The sequence below is a fragment of the Diceros bicornis genome, chromosome 37 (assembly GCF_020826845.1).
Source record: "Diceros bicornis minor isolate mBicDic1 chromosome 37, mDicBic1.mat.cur, whole genome shotgun sequence".
Taxonomy (NCBI): Eukaryota; Metazoa; Chordata; class Mammalia; order Perissodactyla; family Rhinocerotidae; genus Diceros; species Diceros bicornis.
The window spans coordinates 27,729,659-27,747,538 of record NC_080776.1 but is presented as its reverse complement, the minus strand read 5'-3'; the positions used below and the strand labels follow the sequence as shown (position 1 = coordinate 27,747,538).

General features: G+C 52.2%; 1 protein-coding gene across 11 annotated transcripts in view; it reads left to right on the top strand.

Annotated features, from left to right (window-relative positions):
- Positions 1-7,134: 7,134 nt before the first annotated feature.
- The window catches only part of KIF1A (kinesin family member 1A), a 101,021-nt gene continuing 90,275 nt past the window's right edge, over positions 7,135-17,880 (top strand). For 10 of the 11 annotated variants that reach the window (XM_058533357.1, XM_058533355.1, XM_058533352.1 and 7 more), the window contains exon 1: positions 7,135-7,208. The gene's annotated coding sequence lies outside the window, so the exon portion shown is untranslated. Of the gene's footprint in view, positions 7,209-7,913; positions 7,981-17,880 lie in introns of those variants that run through there. The other variant, XM_058533347.1, reaches the window with a different exon arrangement.

Here is a 17,880-nt window from a genome sequence, read left to right as displayed (position 1 = left end):
ATTTTTCCCATTTGGGATCATGTTGATTCCTCTCTGGCATTTTTGTCTATCTGCAATTCTGGAAAATTCTAAGCCAATATTTCTTCCAATATTGTTTCAATGTCTCTCTAGTCCTCCTCCTGGAATTTCAAGAATCTTTCTCAAGCACAGGTTACGGGCTTCCGCCTGGCTCCGGGCTTTCACCCTGACCCCACCACCCTCCTTGGTGTTTCTGCGGAGCGCTGACTGCAGGCACTACCCCCCGGGAACTCCGTGGCCTCCTTTTCCTCGCAGCTTTGCTCAGACAGCTCCAGCAGATCCAGGCCCCAAGGGTGACCTGTGTGGGACAGTCGTTTTCCTGACCTGGACCTGCCATCCTGCCCACGAGCTCCCCCAACTGGCCGTGACCCTTTACCCATCTTGTTCCCCTGGTGCCCTCCGCACCTGCCAGATGCTGTGCAGACGTTTCCATCCCTGCTCATCCTGAGCAGCTCCGCTTGGCTGCAGGCACTACGATCGGTTTGAGTTTCCTCTTGGTTTGTGGCACTTGGGTTGTCTTTCTTTTCTGTTTGCAAGATGGTCTGTGTATTTTGAATTTTGTGATATATTTTTCTACCGTTTATTTTTATTAGGTTAAACCATTTGAAATTACCATTTTTTGTAGGTCAAAAATAGTTGAACATCAGCAATTTTATATAACTTAACCTAATATTTAAGGTGGCTGGGCATCTTCCTACATTGTTCAGCCTTATAGAAGTCTACAGCTCTGATAGGATTTTTTAAACTTAAAAAAATTTTAATGCAGTATTTATTAGTGTTGGAAATTCAGAATGATACAAAAAGAAAGCAAAAGTGAAAGTGGGTCTTAATCTCTACTCTTAGATAGTGTCATTGACATAAAAAATATATACCTGAATAAAATTAGAAAATTCAAACTATATATACAAAAAGATCACATATATTAAAAAAAAGAGTGAATGCGTCCTCAGCCTCCTCCCCCAACAGCAGCCCCCAGCCATGGCCAACACTGTCAACAGCTTCTTGTGACTCCTTTCAGGAGAAAAAAGAAGGAGTATATTATGCACACTCTTCTGTGCCCCTTTTAAATAATTTAACAAACATCCTGGTCATCTTTCCACATCAGCACATAACTTTTGAGACTCATTCTTTTAGTAGCTTCAGAGAAATCTCTCCTGTATATACCCAAATTCATTTAACCAGTGCCCAGGGGTGAACACCTTGATTATCTCCATTTTTTTGGGTAAATTTTTGTATGTAGGCACCACAGGCAAATTTCTAGCATGGATGACTGAATCAAGGGTAGGAACACATTAAATGCAGACACATTTTGACAAACTGCCCTTCAGAAAAATTGTGCTACTTGCTGTGGCCACTGCCACATCGTAGAGGGGCACATTTCTCCAGACCCAGGACTCTCTGGATATCACCAGACGTTTAAATTTTGGACAATCTGATAGGTCAGGAAAATGATCTGCATTTCTTTAACTCTGACCACCTTTACTTACTGACTCATTTTCTTTCTGTTAAGTGTCCCTGCATAGTCTCCGGCCATTTCTCTGGTGGTTACTTATATTTTTTACTGTTCGTTTGCATAACTTTTTTATACTTTTAGGAAATTCCCTTCATCTTTATATGTTTTGAAATATTTTTTCCAGTGTAGAGTTAGTCTTTCAATTTTGTTTACGATGTTTGGGTCATACAGATGTTTAGTTTTTATGTGGTCCATTGGTCTTCTTTAGTGCTCTCAGGATGTGTATCCTGATTTCTCCACACCAAGATATTGAGTGCACCACTCACACTTCATTCTAGTTTCCTAAAGTTTTAATTTTTACAAATAAATGTTTACTCCATCAGAAATTTATCCTGATGTCATGTCAGTTGGGGTCCAACTTGTATATTTCCCACAGCATCCAACACCAGTTATCAAGTCATCTATTTTCCCCGAATTATTTGAAATGATACCTGTATCATAAACTTTTGATCTATTTCTTTTTCAGTACTGGCATCTTTTTAATTATTAAAATTTCATAATATGTTTAATTTCTAACAGGGCAGATCTTCCTCATTCCTCTCTTTTATAACATATTTCCTGATTAGCCTTGCAGGTTTGTTTTTCCATGTGAACTTCTGTTGCTGTTTTAATTGAGATGGCATCAAATGTGTAATTTTAGGGAAAATTGGTCCTTTTACAACTTTGCCTCTTCTTTTCCAGGAGTGTGCTATGCTTTTCCATTAATTTACCTCTTTTCAGTGGATTTTCAATTTTTATATGTAATGTCTTCATAAATGAGAAAGCTGTACATTTCTTGTTATTTCTGGGCATTTTACCTTTTTTAGTGCTGTTGTGATTGGACTCCTCCATAATAGGCTCTAACTAGTTATTGCCTGTTTTTATGGAAACTGTTGCCTTCTCAGTGATAATTTTTCTTACCTGCCCCTAACTTACTGTTCCCCATAGCTTTTCACTCATCCTTTAAATTTTCTAGGTAGACGATCATATCATCTACAAATAATGATAATTTTGTTTCTTCCTTTCCAATATTTTTTCCTTTTATTTTTTTTCTCATTTGTGATTGTAACAGCTGATACTTCTAAGTAAAACAGAGGTGACAGTGCACATCCCTCATTGTAATGGGAATCCTTTTGCTGTTTCACTATTACAGCTATCGTGGATATGGGGCTTGCCGTGTCCTCAGCCCCATCTCAGCAGTTTACACATGAATCCTCACCACAGCTGTTCTTATGCTATCTGCAGGAGAGATGACAGCCATAGGGGACTAATGAACTTGCCCGGAGTCACACAGCGGTTGGAGAGTGAAGCCCGACTCTGATCCTGGCTGCTCCTTGACTGGACTCTTATCCGCAATTTCAACCCCCACCCATCTTTCCAGAAGCTGTTTGGGGTCCACAGGGGGGTGAAGCCCTTGACTCACATATTAACAAACTCACAAGATACATTTGAAATGTGACTCAAGTGGACATTTTCAAACCTGAGGAGTCACGGTGAGTGAGGTGGAGCACACACTTGAGGGAGACAGAGTGTGGGTTGGAAGAACATAGGAGAGTGTGCTGTTGCAGGGCTAACATGGGAAAGATGTGATTGTTAGTCACGTCATCTTGATGGGCGAGGGGTACTGAATTCCATCGTCACTCAGAAAGCGATCGGGAAGAAGAGTTAGAAAGTATAAAGGGAAGAGTAAGAGTCACAGAGGATAGAAGGGCCAGCATACAGATGCTGGGAGTTCCCAAAGAAGAAAAATATTACAACAGAGAAGAGAATATATTTGAAAAACAACAGAGATGAATTTTCCAGAATTGAAGAAAAATAACCTCAGATTGAAATGGCTCACAAACTGTCAAACAGGAGAGAGACAGAAAACTCCACACCATAAGAAAGTTCTAGAAGCATCCTAAGAGAAAGAACATGGAACAGGAACCCAGTGGAAGCTGGACTTCTCAATGGCATACAAGGAGACCACAAATTAATATTTTTAAAGTATTGAAGGAAACAAACTTTCCACCTAGAATTTTACATCCAGTCAAATTGAAAGTACAATAAAAATATCCTCAGGAATACAAGGCTTTAGAATGTTTTCCACCCCAAGATCCACATTAATAACACTTTGTATTTCGTAAGTAACACAAATGCAGGAGAATCTTCAAAAGGTATGGAAAATAAAGATAGCCTGGTATCTTGGAACCTGTATTAATTGTCTTAATCAGAAGCAAGGACCGAAGAAAAAAAGTATATCCATAATAACTCCAAACTATAATTCTAGACAACATCAGTAGTGCCTGGGAGTGAGAAATATGTGACCAAGCTAAGGTACTTGAATGTTAGGGAGAATACATAACTACAGAGGGTACACAGGGTAAATAAAAAAGAAAAAGTTAAGTTAAGGGCAATTGCCATAATAATAAAAATATGAATAATGGTAAACCAGCAGAAGAAAACTCACTACACTCAAAGAGAAATAGAAAAAAATATATACAGTAAATGGAAATTTTTGATAAGATGGCAAAACTAAGTCTCCATTTAGCAGTAATTACCATATATGCAAGCAGATTAAATTCCAACCAAAAGATAGAAACAGATTTGATTTAAAAATTCCAACAATGCATTGCCTAAAAGAGATACACTTAAAAAAAACGATAAAAAAGTTTAGACTAAAAAAGTTGGCAAAAGACATGCCAGGCAAATATGAACCCAAAGGAAACTGGGTTGACATCTTAATATATGATATTCAAATTCAGAGCAAAAAATAAGAATAAAAAGATGCAACAACAAAGAAGGACACGGCGTGTGCAAGAGGCCTTGGGACGATAGCGCACATCCGTCAACATCAGTCCTTTGCCTGAGGACGCAGCTTCAGTGCACATCCAGCAACGTCTGGCAGAACTGCCGGGAGAAGCAGATGTCTCAACAACTGTAACTGGAGATTTTAATTAAAAAATAATAATTTAATGGCTCAAGCAGACAAAAATTAGCAGAAATCTCCTAATCCTCATCAATACAATGAATAATCTTGAACTATTAAATACATATAGAGCTTTATACCTATCAAACAGAGAACACAACCTTTCTGAGCACATGTAGAATATTTACAGAAATAGACTATGTGTTAGGACCTAAAGAAACCTCAATAAATTCCAGAAGCAATACCATGCAGAGGGGGCTTCTAAGTCCCCTCTGCTTCATGCTCTAAGAGACCGCCCTAAATGGACCATGTCAGTGCGTGCCCCTGCCCTCCAGCTGTCCCGTGGGTTCAGCCAAAGGGAGCACTACCAAATCGGGGGAGGAGGGTGAGTGAGGTCCAGGGGTTTGTTGCCCAAATCCTTCCTGATGGGTGCTTCAGGCTGGCTGCATCCCTCAACCAAGGCCACTGCTCCTACCAGACCCTCCACCCCACCAGGCAGTCAGGCCCCCTCAGAGTCACAGAGGCTAGAAGGGCCAGCCTACAGATGCTGTCACTCAGTCCTCTGATTTCCCTACCTCCTACCCACACCTTTGTAAATATTCCCTTTATCAAACGCTCCTCAAATTACCCAATTTGAGTGTGCCATCTGCTTCCTGCCAGGATCCTGACTGAACAGATCTTTGTTCTCAAACAATAATGCAATTAAGTTAGAAATTGGTAACAAAAGGTTATAATAAAAGAAATACTATTGGAAAGTAAATAACATTATTAAGTAACCCATGGGTTTAAAAGAAGATCATCAGGGACATCAAGAAACATTTAGATCTGAAGGATAATGAAAATATTATATGTCCAAATTTGTGAGATCCAGCTAAGGCAGTGTTGTAGAAGGAATTCTGTAGCTTTAAATAGATCTATCAGATAATTAGAAGGTTTAAAAATAAATGAGCTAAGCATTTAGCTCAAGATGGAGCAACAGATCAAATCCAAAGAACCAAGAAGGAAACAAATAATAGATAAGGATAGAAATAAATGAAATAAAGGAAAAGATGAGAAGATTAATAAAACTAAAAGTTGGTCCTTTGAAAACATTTAAAAATATTAAAAAAGAGAAAAATGCAAATAGACAAAATACAAAATAAAAAGGAGAAATAAGTACAGAAACAATAGATATAAGAATAAATATGCTAGTAATTTAAAAACCTCAATGAAATGGATTAATTCCTAGAAACATGTAGAATGCCAAATTTGGCTCAAGAAATAGAGAACTTGACCAGAACAATAAGTATGATGGAAATGATAAAGACTCCTCCCCTCACCACTCCCCAACCCCCTCCCCTCTGCCCCCTCCCCGGGACCCAGATAGTTTTATTGTTTCTACCAACAGTTTGGAAGAAAAATAATTTCTCTTTTACGCAGGTGGTTCCAAGAAATATCAAAAGAGGAGGAGCTGTCTAGGGGGTTTTGGAGGGGAGAGGATGAGGAGGATGGTCTCCTTTGCAGAAGTGAATATTACTTCCAAGGCACATGCCACACAGATGCTACAAATTGAGATGAAGCACCCCCTCCCTCACTGGGTTGTGTGAGGATTAAATGGTTAATAGTGTAAAACCCTTAGGGCAGCGCCTGGCACCTGCTGGGCGCCGAGGGAGCCTTAGCCACGGGGATGCTGAGGATGCTGATGGCAGGGGCTGGGTTGGAAAAGGATGCGGGCGCCCCGGTTTCATGGTGGCATGACGTCACCGCACCCACCGCAGTTCCGGTGGGTGAGCTGGACAGAGGCTTTGTCAAAGTAGCCCAGCCCTTGGGCGGCGGATGGAGGTTGGTGGCACACACAGAAATGCCAGTCAGCCCTTGGTGGCCAGGAAAGCGGCTGGGGGGAGGGGGTTGACGAAGGCTGGGGTTTGCCAGGGTGGATCGAGAGCAGAGTGTGACTTGGTTCAGGGAAGTCAAGCTGGAGAGACAGGGTGTGAGGACAGCGGGGGCTGATGACTTGGAAAAGTGGGGGTCTCCACTCGAGGCATGATGGGAGGAGAGGAGGCAGGTCGGCCGGTTGCATCATTCCTGTGAGGAGTCTGCAATACTCTGGTCTCCCTCTATAGCGCTCTGGCCAAGAAGCCAAACACGATTTTAAAACTCACCTGTTACACCTCCAAGTCAGTATCCCCACACCGCCCCCGACAGCCCCTCCTAGGTGCGAGGAGCCCACCTGAGCTTTGTCCCTCCACGTCGACGCCCTTGTGCTGTTGGCCTCGTGGGTGGGGGTCCGTGGAGATTTCACGATTTCACTTGAAAGGGGTGAGTGGGGGAGGGCCCGGCGCGGGGTCCGCGGGCAAGTTCCGGTGGGTGAAGGCAGAGGGGCTGGGCGCCGCCGGGTCCCTCTCCCCTGCGAGGTCGCGCGGGTGCGCGGGTGCCGCACCGGGGTAGGGGGCGCCGAGTCTGAGCCAGGGTGTCGGTCCCCCACCTCTCTACCTAGAGCGCCGCGGTGTCAGAGGTGATGTCACAGCCCGGCCCCAGCCCCCTCTGGTCCCAGCCCCATCCCCCGGCAGCCGCGACGCCCGTCCCTCTCCCCGCGCGACAAACCAGCTGGCGGCTGGGGCTCGGGCGCCGCGCGCAGCCAACCAGCGCGGCGGGAGGGGCGCGGGGCGGGCCGGGCCGGGGGCGCGCAGCCCGTCACGCGGTGCCGCGGTCACAGCGCCGAGAGCAGCCGGGAGCTGCAGCAGCTCTGCGCTCGGGGACCCGCGCCCATGCCCGTGCACATGCCGGGCCGCCGCCAGTGACGCCGGAGAGGTAAGGCCGCCGCGCGCCGGGCCTCCCACGCTGCGCCTGGCATCCCGCACCTACACCCGGTATCCCACATCCGCATCGATGCGCCCCGGGCGGGGAGCTCATGCCCGGCGCTGGCGCTGCGCGGCCCCTTCCCTTCTCCCGACTCTCCCCCGTCCCCGCGAAGAACAATGGGGCAAATTCAGGAGAGTCTGCCTTTCATTCGCAGCGGGGCAGAGCCCTCCGGATAGGCCCCTTCACTGCGGCGGGACTCTCGGCTGGGATGGGCGGGGGTCGCTACCGGGAGGGCGCGCACCGCGGGCTGCATCTCGAGACATCCTCCCTCCCTCCCCCGCTATGCCCGTCTCCCGGAGAGGAGCCGCGGAGCAGGGATGCGGCCCGGGCTGCGCTTGGACTGGCGGGGGAGGGGAGGGATGGAGAGAAGGGCAGAAGACGCGGATGGGGGCACCGGGGAGGGGGCGCGGCTGTAGCGGCCGGCCCGAGAGGAGGGCGCCCAGGGCGGCGGGGCGCGGGCAGCTGCCCTGGTCCCCGGGGTGGGGGAGGGCAAATGCTGGAGCCGAGAGCAAAACAGGCGGGCGGGCGGGCGGGGGCTGCGGCGGGAGGGCCTGGCCGCCCGCTTCGTGCGCACCTCGGGGGCTACTCATCAACCCCCACCCCTACCCCAGCCGTGTCCTCTTCCCAAGAGACCCTAGCTCCCTTCTAGAAAGACCCGACGCTTGGGAGGGGCCGCCAGCGGACCAGGCCTGCGTCTACGCAGCCAGCGCCCCAGTAACAGGTGTGGCCTGGCGGCAGGCGGGGAGGGGGCTGCGGGGCCGCGACGTCTGGGCTGGCGGCGCTCCCCAGGCGACCGGGCTCGGATGACAGAGAGGAACACTGCCACGAAGACCTTTGCACTCCCCCTGTAAGCTACTTCTCACCCCAACTCCCCCAAAACCAAGGGCGCAGCCCTGGCTCTCGAGAGGGGGCCGGGGCAGCATCCGGCCGGGGAGGGAGGGTCCGCAGTCTTCAGAGCGCTGGATGGGCGAAGGATAGCGGGCCACAGGGGCGGGAGGGGGAGGGGAAGGAGGGAATGCCAAGTCATGGGGCCTGCTGCGCGCGGGCGCGACGTCGCCCCGGCGCGGACCCGATGCGCGCCCACGTTCCCAGGAATAGGGACTTTCCCTCAGAGACCGGCGGACCCCTCCCCCGGTGGCCGCCGCCTCCAGGGGATGCCCGCATTGCTGGGATTAAAGGTCATGTAGGGCGAGCGGATTGGATCTTGGGGCTGCGGAGAGTAGGACATGCGGAGAGGCCCCTGCCCAGGGCTTGCCCCATCCTTACCTTGGGGACTCAGCGACACCGGGCGCTCCTGCAGAACGGTCACACCCGACCCACCTCTCTGCCCTGCTCTCCAGCTGGCCAAGGAGGCTCTGCAGGGGCAACATGCCCATCCCTCTCCGTCTGAGGAGGCAGCTGCGGGGTTGAAGGGAAGCTCTGGGGTCCAGAGTTGGGGGTTGGGGCTGTACCTGCGGCGGCCATTTTGCAGGTGTGGTTGGCCACCTGCCTTAGCTGGTGCTGTGGGATGGGGGTAGTCAGGTGTGGAGCAGGTGTGGCACCTGCAGTGGGGTGCGGTGTCTGCAGTGTAGGGTGAGGGGTGCTGTCAGGGCCGGGTCTCAGCTCTGCACTTGGTTGGAGTCAAGATCCAGGGACCCTCTGGGGCTGATGGTGGCAGGGAGGTCACTGGCTGAGAGACCCAGACAGGTGAAGGGGGCAGTCATCCTCTACCTGGGCATGATGTCTGGAGAGGGTATTGCTCCAAGACGGGGACCAGGCAAGCAACTCCATTTCATGTTGTGCCCGGATCTGAGGATGGGCATGTTGTGTCTGTGGGGTGTGATCCACAGGGCAGAAGAGGCTGGGATCAGGTATGGAGTCAGGGCCCCCCAACCCCAAGGCTCCCAGGGAGGGGCCATGTGAGGAGGACCTGCTGGATGCCTGTTGTGTGCCTCTCACAGTGGGTGATTATCCCCACTGGGTGCCCCCTTTCTCCCCCACCCCTGCTGGAGTGCCCCACAGACTGCCTGCCCTTCCTGGGGCCTCCTGCTAGGCAAGCCACAGCCAGGTGGAGATGGAGGCTCTGCCCAAAGCCCTGAGCTGGTAGGTAGCTGAGCTGTGATCCACACCCAGACCCACTGAGCAGAGGGGTCCCAGCCACCCAGCCTTGTCTCCTTTCAGTCCTCCTTGGTGTCACCACTGCTGACCCAGGGCTGACCACGTCTTTGGGAAGCAGAGCAGGGAAGTCCTGCCATGGGCTCTGTGGAGGGTGTGATGGGGGTGGGGGGCAGACATAAGTGGGAGGTGGAGGTGAGGGTAGCACAGCCTCAGGGGAAGGCCTTCCAGAGGGATGGGGGCAGTCTTTGTATGCCCACTCAGTTCACATAGGCCAGCCAAGGTGGGTGAGCTGGGTGTGGCAGGGTGGGGGAATATTCTGATGGGGTCCTGGTACCACCGCATTGGGGGCTGTGGAGGGCTACTAGCATTGGGAACCACGCCCTGGCCTTTAGGACTGACTGACCAGGGCACGTGCCCAGGCCCACCAAGCCCTTCAGCCTGAGACCCTGTACTTCTGAGAGCTGGGAGGGGCCTGAGCTGCCACCCTTGGGGTGGAGATTGGCTGGCCAGGGGTCATTCAGCAGCTGGTGACCCCTAGGATGACCCTGGACCTTCCTGCCCAGTCCTTAGTGCTCCCTAGATCACTGCTCCATTTAACGTTCTTTGGCCCAAAGGATGAGGCTCACCTCTTCCCCCAACCCAGGTGGCCGCAGGGAACCCAGTGTGCCACCTCCACTGTCTCCCTCCCGCCATCCATACCCAGGAACATCTCTGAGAACTCTGTTGAGGCTGGACCATGCCCTGCCCGAAACCCTTGGGCTTGGCTGGGGTGCCCAGGGGTGTAGCCAGGCTGGGGGCCCTGCTCAGTACCCTGTTCTGTCCCATTAGCTGATGGGCCTCTCCCACCTGGTGCTGCCCTCACAGGCACAGCCCAAGGCAGGGAGTGGGGGGTGGGGTCGTGGGCATGTGCTCCATCTCCCCACCTGAGCTAGCAGGTTTGCTGTGTAACTTCTGAGCACGACCATGGACTGGGGCGATGGCTGACCCCAAGGCCCTCCCCCACCCTGCCCCAGTGCCCCCAGCCTAGTGCCTTGGGGACCCAATGAAGGGGTCATTGCATTGGGGGCATTGGAAGGGTGGAGGGCACAGTCAAGGTCAGGGGTCAGCTGAAGCTGAGCCTCCTGACCCCTCAGGGTTCCTCCCCAGCCCCTCCTGTAGGCCGAGCCCCACCCCCCCAACCGGAACCGGCTCCCTCCCTAGCTTCCCCTGGCTTGCTGGAAGCCACAACCCGCTAAGTGCCACCCCGGGATTGATCAGAATACACTGCTGGGGTGGCTGGGCTTAGGGCTGCCACCTCTCTAAAGCCCTGTCAGCCTGGATTTACTCTCCTAATCCTGGTCCCGTGGTCTGCGCTGGCCAAGCCCCGGCTCCCCGCCCCTACGCGATCCCTGATGCAGAAGCTGCTGGGGTAGGGAAGGGCCCCGTGCTCCTCACCTTGCTCAGGTGTCAGGGCCCCCTGGGGTGGGGGAGGGCAATCCAGGACCCAGCATAGGCCTCCTGTTCTTACTGCTCACCCTTCCGCACATAGCCCTTGGGCTGGCTGGAGCAGCCTCCCCCCCCTCCACACACACACACTCACATGCACACACTCACATACTCTTACACAGACTCTCGCACACTCACCCCCACATGCTCACACACAGAGTCTCTGCAGCCCTCACTCATCTTTATCCCTGTCCAGTTCTCTTTCTCCCTGGAGCACTCCACCCCACCTCCACGTGAGGCTTCTAGCCCCCCTCAAATGCTACCACCACCTTGAAGCCTGCTGTAAGCACCCCCACTGTGTCACCCCATCTCCACTGGTTGGGGAGGAAGAGAGTGAACGTTTACTGGGCGCAAACTGCATTGTACACTTCACGTGCATCCCTTCATCTGACACTCCCAAGACCCCGAGGAGGCAGGCGTTGTTGTTCCCATTTTTCATATGTGCAGACTGAGGCTCCTGAGAAGGCATGTGACTGGGATTCTAGCCCAGCTTCCTGTGACTCCAGCCCATGCTCTTGTAGCGCTTTCTGCCCACCTCTCCACCCCTCTCATCTGCTCAACCCACCCTACCCTATTCCTCTACCCCACTGGTACCCGGGCCAGTGCTATGCCTCACACACAGAGGTCTCACACACAGAGGGCTCTCACACATCATAGGCTCTCACACACAGAGAGCTCGCACACACAGGGGGCTCTCACACACAGTGGGCTCTCACACGCAGAAGGCTCTCACACACCGTGGGCTCTCACACACAGAGAGCTCCCACACACAGTGGGCTCTCACACACAGTGGGCTCTCACATGCAGTGGGCTCTCACACACATTGGGCTCTCACACACGGGTACTCTCACACACAGAGGGCTCTCACACATAGTGGGCTCTCACACACAGAGAGCTCCCACACACAGTGGGCTCTCACACACAGTGGGCTCTCACATGCAGTGGGCTCTCACACACATTGGGCTCTCACACACGGGTACTCTCACACACAGAGGGCTCTCACACATAGTGGGCTCTCACACACAGAGAGCTCCCACACACAGTGGGCTCTCACACACAGTGGGCTCTCACATGCAGTGGGCTCTCACACACCGTGGGCTCTCACAGAGAGCTCCCACACACAGGGGGCTCTCACACACAGAGGGCTCTCACACACAGTGGGCCCTCACACACATTGGGCTCTCACACACGGGTACTCTCACACACAGAGGGCTCTCACACATAGTGGGCTCTCACACACAGAGGGCTCTCACACAGAGGGCTCTCACACACCGTGGGCTCTCACACGCCGTGGGCTCTCACACACAGAGAGCTCCCCCACACAGAGGACTCTCACGCACCGTGGGCTCCCCCACACAGAGGACTCGCATGCACCATGGGCTCTCACACACAGAGGACTCTCACACACCGTGGGCTCTCACACACAGAGGACTCTCACACACCGTGGGTTCACACACAGTGGGCTCTCACACACAAGGGGCTCTCACACACAGTGGGCTCTCACATACCGTGGGCTCTCATACACCATGGGCTCTCACACACAGTGTTCTCGCACACAGAGGGCTCTCACACAGAGGGCTCTCACACACAGAGGTCTCACACACAGAGGGCTCTCACACACAGAGGTCTCACACACAGGGGGCTCTCACACAGAGGGTACTAACACACGGTGGGCTCTCACACACACAGGGCTCTCACACAGAGGGCTCTCACACTGTAGCCTGTCACACACCGTGGGCTCTCGTACACTGAGGTCTCATACACAGAGGGCTTTCACACATAGTGGGCTCTCACACACAGAGGGCTCTCACACAGTGGGTTCTCACACACCGTAGGCTCTCACACACCGTGGGCTCTCACACATACAGGTGTCTCACACACAGTGGGCTCTACACACAGAGGCACTCACACACAGTGTACACTCACACACAGAGGGCTCTCATACACAGTAGCTCTCACACACAGTGGGTACTCATGCACAGGGGTCACTCACACACAGAGGGCTCTCACACAGTGGACACTCACACACAGTGGACACACACACACAAAGGGTTCTCACACACAGAGGGAACTTGCACACAGAGGTCTCTTACACACAGTGGCTCTCACATACAGAGGATACTCAAACACAATGGGCTCACACACAGTGGGCTCTCACACACAGAGGGCGCTCAAACACAGTGGGTTCACACACAGTGGGCTCTCACACACAGTGGACTCACACACAGAGGGCACTCAAACACAGAGGGCTCTCACACACAGTGGGCTCTCACACATAGAGGGCTCTCAGTAAATGCTGTTTCGGTGTTGAGCCAGTAGCTTTAGCCCAAGTAGCCCGATTCCTGTGGACCAGAGTGAACAGCTGCCACCCTGTCAAGGGTAGGGGTTGTCTCTGTCTCCATGTCTCCCATTTGGCGCCTGCTGGCTTGTGGGGCAGGTCTCCCTTTCCTCTGGGTCTCATGTCGGGCTCCTGAAATGCAGCTATAGGGACAGGGGTGGGGATGGCTCCAACTGCTTCTGCAGGCCCAGCTCCCTGCAGACCCCTTTTCCCTTGAGCCCAGCCTCTGGCCTGCCCTCAGGGGGAGGCTGGTGGTGTCCAGAAGTGCCCTAGAGGGGTGTCAGGAGTCCTGCCCCTCATCCCCGGGTCTCAGCCTTGCTAGTAACACTCAAGTGGGCCTCAGTTTCCTTCTCCATCTGCCATCAGCTGGAGCCAGGATAGTGAGAGGCAGGGCTGGACTGACAATGCCCAAGGCCGTGCGTCATTGGGGACCAAGCTTCCGAGGGGCCATTGTGGGGTTGGGGCAGGGGGGCTACTCAGCTGCTTAGCGTCTGCGGGCTTCACTCTCCGCCTCCTTCTGGGGCCAGGGCCACACCATGGCTGCAGGTCCCTGGTGCCCAGGGGGCAGCAGCTCCAGGATAAGCAGTGATGTGGAAGGCCAGACCCAGACGAGAGGGGAAAGCTTAGGGACCCCCTTCTCTGCACTAGCTTCACTCGTGGGCAGGACGTTCTTGATTAGTGTTCTATTTCCCCTGGAGCTTAGCTGCCTTTTTCTTGTATTGAGTGTGTTTCTTTTGTGCTCACCTTTCCCTAGCTCTCAATCAAGCTCTTGCTTCTGCCAGTCCCCGCTTTCCTAGCACCTCCACCCCTGGGAGCCACCTCCCTCCTGTCTGCCTCCCGTCTGTAACCTGCCACTTTCCTGCCCTCCTGCTGCTTGCCACATCCCCTGGGTTGGAGTCTCTGTTTCTCGGACTCCAGAGCTGCTGCTTTCTTGGTTTCCTGTCTTGTTTTGTTGGAGCACATCCTTGTGTGACTTCCTAAAAAGAGTGATGACCCTGTTGCTGTGTGAGAGCGTCTGCTCTGTCCTCACTCTGGGTAGATGGTTTGGCGGCGCTTCCTGTTGGTAAATGGTTTTCCTCGGAACTCTGAAAGCATTGTCATCATCGTTGTCTGCATAAGTCTTTGTCAGCAGCTCGTCTTTCCTCTCTGGAATCTTTCAGGATCCTTTCTCTGTCTGTGGCTTTCTAACCATTCACATGGATGGGTCTAGATGTGGGTTTATGCTTTTATTACTGCTCAGTGGGCCCTTTCACCTGAAGACAGGCTCTCTTCTTTCATCTGTTCGTACATCTCTACACTTTTGTTTTTTCTGCTTTCTTCCTTGAATTCACACATTGGTCTTCTGTGTTCTTGTCTTTTCTCTCATATTCTGTCTCCTTGTTTATGTCCTATTTTCTGGACAATTTCTAGACTTCATTTTCAAGGTTTTTTTTGAATTTTATGTATCAGAATTTACATTTTCATCTCTAAGAGCTCCATCTTCCTTGTCTCTAACTGTTCCCGTTTCATAGCATCCTGTTCTTGTTTTGAAAATATAGTATTTTCTTGAAACATTGAGTATGTTAGTAGAGGTTTTTGTTCATTTGCTTGCTATTGCTTCTGTTCTGTGGTTTCTCTCTCTTTCCCACAGGGCTTGTTTTCTGCTGGTCTTTCCTTTTGAAACCTTTTCCTCTCCTCATGTACATGGAAGGCCCTGTCAGTCCCTTCATGTTAGGGAGGTCCACTGGGTAGTAGAGTGCTGCTGCTGGTTTCCTGCTATCTGAGTGGGATTCCCACTGGAGCTCAGTGTGGTGGATTGGGGGCATCCATTGGCAGGCTTTACATTAGGCACAGGGGTGGGAGCTGGCTGCCAAGCTGTCCGCCCAATACCAGAATGCGGGGTGCCAGCAAGCACACTGAAGAGTTTGCTCTTGCAAGATACTTTCTTCCATTTCTGTGGAGAACTTTCAGCTGTCTCCCCTCTGTGAGGGATGGGGCAGGGAGAGGGCTGAGGGTTTCAGGGATCAATGTGGTTGTTCTACAGACAGACTGCACCCAAGGCCCCGTTTCAGCCTTACTTCTGGCTCCTGCCCTCCACTGGCTCCACTCAGCCTTTTGGCTCAGAGCCCCTGAAGGCTCCCGCTGTTGAGCCAGCCCCTCTGGGCTATTTCTGGCCCCCTCTCTGCTCTCCAGAAAGGTTATTAGGGGCCTGAGGTCATGGATGACGCCTCTCCCATGCCCTTCACTGTTGGGAGTGATTCAGTAGCATGCTCTGCCCTTTATTTCATGGGGTCCTGAGACTGACCAGCATGCCTGATGGTCATCTAGCCTGAGGGACCCTCCCCACCCTGCTGAGGTGCCGAGGGGCATGGCCTGGCACGGACTCTAATGTAGGTCTGCTGTAATACTATGAAAAACCAGTTTTGTTTTTTTCTCAAACTCTTCAAGAAAAATCAGTGTCTCAGGAAGAGGCGCCGTGTTGTAGGATGTGCCAGTGGTCTGACGGGGCAGAGAGACACCTGAGATGAGACCCATCAGGGAGGCCTTGGTGCGATTCTCTGGAGGGTGTCCACCTGTCCCAGTGGCTGGGCATGCCTGAGCTGGAGCCTCGTCTGTTTCTGCTCCTCCCAGTCGCCCCCACGATGCTCAGTGCGCATTGTAGAATGAGCCAGTCTTGGGTCTAAGACAGTCTTTGCCCATCTGCTTTCTCATCTTGCATTGCCGTCGGGTTTTGGCTTTTCCTTGTGCTTCCTGTCCACACCCCCTATCCCCATGGTGATGCAGAAATCCGAAATGCTCTGAGAGCCCTAAGGAGCAGACGTGAGCTCCTTAAGGGGCTGGTCCCATCCTCTGTGTCTGCGGTGACCCATCCACGGTGGGTCCTCAATGTGTTTTTACCCAGTGATGGTTCAACTCCCCTCCTTCCCAGGGCCCAGGTTCCCGGCTCCAGGTCTCCCTTTCCTGTAGTCATCACTGTCACTCACTTCCTCACCCATGTGCATGGCCACTGTCACCCGGCCCTCAGGTCCTCCTCTCCACCCCGCTGACCATCTTCTCTGCTCCTCTTCTCATGGATGTAGCCTGGATCTTGTCGCCCTCAGGCTCTGATGGCACACCTCCGAAGTCCCTGAGGCAGACACTGCGCCCCCAACCTCACTGGCTCAGGAACCATCTTAAACAGCTCCTCAGGCTCTTCGTGGGCCTGGGGACCCTCATCATCCCTGCACCTCTGTCTTTCTCCTTGCCGGTCCTTGAGCCTGTCACCACCTCGGCATCACTCCTGGCACGGGCCTTCCCCCTCGCCTGCAGTGCAAGGCAGTCTGCAGCTTCCACAGCCACGTGACTCTCCACCCCCACAGGGACCATCTCATGTTCTTCTCAGATTTCTCACCCCTTCTGCCCTAGCGCTAGAGGGGAAGCTCGCCCTTCCTCCCACCCTCCAGCAATTGGTGTGTCTGACCCAGTGACCCCCCCAGCCCCCCACCTTCAGACCCCCCCCATCTGCAGCCCCGCCCTCTGTCACAGGCAGCACTGAGGGGCTCTGGTCCTCTCCCAGGTCAGCCTGATTTCTTGCTCCCTTCAAGGCAAGACCTCTTGAAAGAAGTTAAATATTTAAAAAATGTTATGTGATAGGACACACAAAGAAGACAGAATATTTCAACAAACAGCCATATACCCACCATCAACTTTAGAAATAAAGCATTTCCAACATGCTCCCCCACCCCCGGCATTTAGAGTGCTCACCATTCTCTCGACCTCTACCCTAATCCTCACGGAGGGAGGAGGAGGGTGTGTCATCACCTCACTTTCCGGATGGGGCCATAGAGGCGTGAAAGGTTCCGTCTGCATTGCTGACTTAATGGAGGTCCACATGAGGCCTCGCAGCATCCGGTCTGTTAGACCCCTGACCTGGAGGTTCACCACCACTCTGAGGATACGTAGCATTCTCAGAATTCCATTCTTTACCCCTAGGCTCTCGGTAGTGTTGCTTTTGAGTTTGAGACTTTATATGGGCTGTATCTCACCATGTGCATTCGTCTGCATCTAGCTGTGCTGTCTAAATGATGTTTGCGAGAGTCCTCACAAGGATACGCATGGCTCCGCTTCATTCACTTTCACGTCTGGACAGCCACTGTATGACTAGGCCACAGTCTGTTTATCCAGTCTCCGGGCAGTGGACATTGAGGCTCTCTCCCTTTCCTCCCTCCTTCCCTCCTTCCTTTCTACTACAGATACTGCAGCATTCTGGTACATTTCTCCTGCGATCATGTACAACAGCTCTAGTTGCACAGCTGCTGGTCACGAGGTCTGCAATTTTACTAGAAATTGCCATCTTGTTTTCAAAGTGGTTGTACCAATGACCTTCTCCCAGATGGTCTGTAAGCTCCTGTTACTCTATCCTCATGACGTTGAGTACTGTCAGATGCTTTAATGTTCTGATCTGATGGGTTTGGTTGTAAGCCATGCTTTCTTAATTACTGCTGTGGTTGAGTATCTTGTCATGTAAATTGCCTGTTCATATCTTTTTGCCCATTTCTTTTGTGTCTTTTTTCTTTGATTTTTGTCTGTTCTTTATATGTTCCGTGCATGAATCTTTGTGGATTATATGTGCTTCAGACATCTCCACGTCGGTGGGCTTCTCTTCACCCGTTTAATTGTAACTTGATGACCAGATTTTTCCTTTTGGTGCCTTCTGTGGGTTAAGAAATCCTTCTCAAAGGA